Source organism: Myzus persicae, unplaced genomic scaffold (assembly GCF_001856785.1).
Source record: "Myzus persicae strain clone G006 unplaced genomic scaffold, MPER_G0061.0, whole genome shotgun sequence".
NCBI classification, from domain to species: Eukaryota; Metazoa; Arthropoda; class Insecta; order Hemiptera; family Aphididae; genus Myzus; species Myzus persicae.
Genome location: NW_019104162.1, coordinates 13,577 through 18,256, shown reverse-complemented (window position 1 = coordinate 18,256; position 4,680 = coordinate 13,577). Strand labels below are relative to the sequence as shown.

Genomic DNA, 4,680 nt, shown 5'->3' with positions numbered 1-4,680 from the left:
TTTGTACACGTTGGTGTATTACTAAGATTAGGAAATGTTTCTGTATTTTTTGATTCATTTAAACTGATTGTTACTGGTAAATTACCTTAAATTAATAAAACTAATTACATAGTTGCAAATGTTGAAAAATAGTAATGAAAAATTAGTTTAAATAGGTACAAACATTTAGCACTTAAATCATTGGAAGATAGTGAACTACTAATTTCTTCAGTACAATTATCATCAAATACTTCAATAATATCCATACTTTCAACAGGAAAGAAATTTTTATTAACATCTGTAATTAGATAATATTAATATAAAAATATATTATATTATTATTATTTTAATTATATTAAAATAAAAAGAAGAATACTCACTTTTCTTGAATAAACTTGGTGTAAGGGTTTTCTTCAATATTGGATTGCCATGAATTCCACCTATATAATATGCTGATTCAATAAAATGCTTGCTACAAATAACACTATATTTCGTTGGTTGAAAATCAGGATTATGTTGTTTGATCTGATGATTCCATTGTTCACCAAGACTTCCTTTAGGTATGCTAAATATTTAAGTATAATATAATAATATAGTATAATTGTTGTCGCTACGACAGAACTTACGAACATGCAGTTTTCTGCCGCAACTTGCGCAGATGATATCCTAAAGGATCGGGTGACCAACTTATAAATGTACAGAATATTTATGTTCGAGTATAATAATTTTGCTGCAACGCCTAGCGTACAGTAGTTATATATATTACAATTATAATATAGTAGGTACAAAAAGTTAATTTGAATGATAATATGCGGGCGCCCTAAACATGAAGGTATAAAATATAATATAATAAATAGCACGAAAAACAATACGTGTGCTTATAATATAAATATGACATTGAGTACAACGACCTCAAGTGTCGCCGAATATAATATGTAAAATAATAATAATGGAAACAATGTATTCATATACTTATGTTCCGTTACAATAATAATTAATTGGCCACTAAACACGAGTGGACCCGATACAATAAGATGGCAATCTGACCTGACAGCAACAGGCGAGCTGATCCCTCAATTTGTGGCGATGACCGCGAATGCTGGCGAATCTTTACGTTAACTTGAGGTTGGATTATTTACGTGAATCAATCGTGAGGTTCACTTGAGAAACAAAAATCATTCACACCTCGTGATCACACGAGGTTTGGCTGCGACACGAACAGAACGGTGAACGACACGACGTTGTGTTCAGTTCAACCGTTGGGAAAAGACGAGACTCAAAAAAAATGTCGTCGACGCCGGGCTGGCTAGCGGCTCGGCCATCGGCTAACGAGCTTTCAGCGGACAGCGGAGGGGGAGCTTGTCGGACACCTTATCTTTTTTCCACACCTGGGGTGTTCCGAGGAGATTATATATATTATATCGTTCCGCGATCGAACAATAATATAGTTATTATCCAAAAGGAAGAATGAATTTTAACTAGGTACCTATGCATTTTAATGCCGAGTTTTTTTTATTGTTGTTTTACAATTTTTAACAGAACAAGTTTTCATAATTATTTTTAAAGTAAAATGACACTATAATATATATTTTAAATTTTATAATTACATAATATATCGCTTGTTCGCGTAGATATGTGGATATTGTCGATAGGATAAAGGCTTAGAGTGACTATTATAATCATAGACATAATAATAATAATAATATACTATATTATTTATTATTTACTATTATTATACATCTATTAATAACAAATATACTATTATTATACATCTATTAATAATAAATATATTCATGGTGTATAAAATATAGATGTATTACTTCCATGACTGCCCCTAACTATCGCCATCTCTCTCAAACAATTTCGACGACCAGATATGATAGACTTTAGGTGAGGAAAGCGCAGTCCATATATTATTATGTCTATGTATGACACTAAAGCAAATGATATTATTGCGATTAGAGTCTTAACATAATAATAATAATAATAATAATAATAATAATAATAATAATAATAATAATAATAATAATAATAATAAATAAATAAACGTTATTCGAATGCTATAGTTATATAATAAAGGCGGTGTGAGCGTTTTGAGGGGTTTATCTTATACAAACATATTATGTACAAGGTTGCAATATATCGCATTTAATTTAAGTTTGAAATAATAGTATAGTATCGTTCCATTTTAGATATTTTAAACAGTAATGCACAGCCTATCACAACTACAAGTATGATTTGTATATATATATATATATATAATTTAATATTTTAATAGTTTATATAACGGATGATAATCACCTATGATTTTTGAATTGTAGTGTTTAAGGTCGAAAAAAATGTATTGCGTGAAAGTAAGTATATAGCAAATGTTTTGAGCTTAATATTAATTGAAAATGTTTTTATCATAGATGACAACAACGGGTTTGGTGATGACAACGACGATGTATGTCTAGAAGCGTCGGACTGCAGGTTAAAAGCGGCTTATTTGAAAGTACGATGTTTTCATTATATTTTTATGAAAATATTTCATTTTTTTTTCTTCTAGGTCGGACAAGAATGATTGAAATAGCCAATTATATTCATGTGGAGAATATACCGCCTGGCTCTTCGAATCAAGTTATGTATAATAGGTTCTATTGTTTACGTCATTTTAGACTTAAAAATAATTTATATATATTTACAATTTAAGACAATAAACGTAAACATACAGAAAATACATAATATACCGCTACGAAATCAAAAAAAGTAAGGCTTCAAAAAGTTAATACATTAGGATTCATACAAATTCAATCGACACACTGCAACCTTGAAGTCGTATGGTAGGTATTACTATAAAAATCTGAATAATAAACAGAATTATCCAGAGTGCTTCGAGTCCGTAAAATCCGCATTACTAGAAACCACTAATAAATATAGTATGCCAATTAGATTTAATTTAAAACTAGAATAACTTATTATCAGTTATCACCCAAACGTTGAAAACTCATCAGAAAATCGGACATTTACAACTACAGCTAGAGAAGTGTACGAGCCATCAAATATCGATACAATAGTTGACGAATCGCTTAAGAAATTATTAACAGGAGAAGAAACGAATTGCGAAATGGGTTCGCTCTGCAATCTTTTGATGTTTTACTGCTGGGTGTTTACAACTTACAAGTATACACCGTAGTCACGTTCCTCACATACAAAACGAACTACTTTTTTCGTCGACAAACGGGCTATAATCAATCCTGAAAATACATACCAACAATGTTATGGCTATATTGACAAACACGTAGCGTCGTAGCTGGAGAAAATAAATGCAGTGTCGGTAAAAATTATACTGATCATGAGGATAAATCCTCTTATAGTTTTGAAGAAGGTATTTTGTTTCCAACACCGCTGACAGATATTTCTGAGTTTGAAAAAAATAACCGAAACGTGTTTGTGAATGTTTCAACCGTCATCCGTCTATTCTTAGTAGTAATTCAATACCATGAAATATGAATCAAAGATAGTTGATTCCATTAGTTGTTCGATCGTGTTCTCGTGTCAGTGACAAATGACAATACTAGCTGATATTGACTAATTTTATTTTATTATTCTTTCTATTTTTCTACATAATACCAACAATTTACTAGTGTGGTGTAAAGTAATTTATATTTAATTTGTGTATGGACATAATATTACTTGTTTAAATATGTTTAGTATATTTAAATGTAATAAAACAAATAGAGAACTAACAAGCGGATTACAAAATTAAGATATAATTAATAAGTTTGCTAAAAAATCAAGAAGATTAGATTTAATATAATTTATTTTTAATTTGTAATTCTTTTAGATATAAATATATAGTTTGTTGATTAGTAAAACTATTTAGTTCATTGATTTATTATTTAAAGGAAAGTATTTAACAGATTATTTATTGGAAAAAATAATTCTTATTGAAAAGTTGATTTACTACTTTGATTTTTTTTTAATGTTGTGATTTATGATTTTTTTTAAAATTAAATTAATTTATGTTTGGTACGTATAACAGTATAGGGTGCGTGGGCCCCGGGTCACTTTGGACTAAAACATTTTAGCACTCCCAAGTTTAAGACTGAATGTGTGCCTGTGGTTATACGTAAGTAATGTGACACACACAAATCTACAAACTTATCATTATGTTGTGTACCTGTAATATAGTTCTCATTATGTAGGTATAGTTTTATTTAGTCGTAACTTATTACTGCGACAGAATACAGATCACGCCGAGTACAGTCTCCTATATACATTATTATTTAAATATTTAAAGTTACAACCAAATAAATATTTTGAAAGCGGGTGTAGTTTTTAAAATGCAAAGGTCGAAGGAACAAATTAAATAATTTTCCACCCCTCAGTATAACAAGTAACTTATCATAATAATGTTATCACTTATTTCATTATCCCTATTTTATTATTCTTATAAAAATAGTTTGTGCTTATATAATAATATTTATGTAAGCTTAAAATTGTTGTAGTGGATGGTATTACGGCATATTTTATGTACCGCGTTCTCTCAGTTATAATTCTCATTATAATTCTGTACGCTATTAATTGTATATGTTAAGGGCAATGTGGAATACGTTGCCCGGTCAATGTGGTCCTGCCCTAGCAATGTAAGAAACACATTTTTTTTTAAACAACTAATATTATTTTTTATTATTATTACCTATTTATAGTATTGATTTT

The 4,680-nt window shown here is 29.3% G+C and overlaps 1 long non-coding RNA gene across 1 annotated transcript; it reads left to right on the top strand.

Moving 5' to 3' along the window:
- The first annotated feature begins 2,175 nt into the window (after window positions 1-2,175).
- LOC111039476 lies at window positions 2,176-3,758 on the top strand. Its single transcript, XR_002605099.1, has 3 exons — window positions 2,176-2,333; window positions 2,391-2,473; window positions 2,528-3,758. It is a non-coding gene; the product is annotated as an uncharacterized LOC111039476 (long non-coding RNA).
- The last annotated feature ends 922 nt before the right edge of the window (window positions 3,759-4,680 follow it).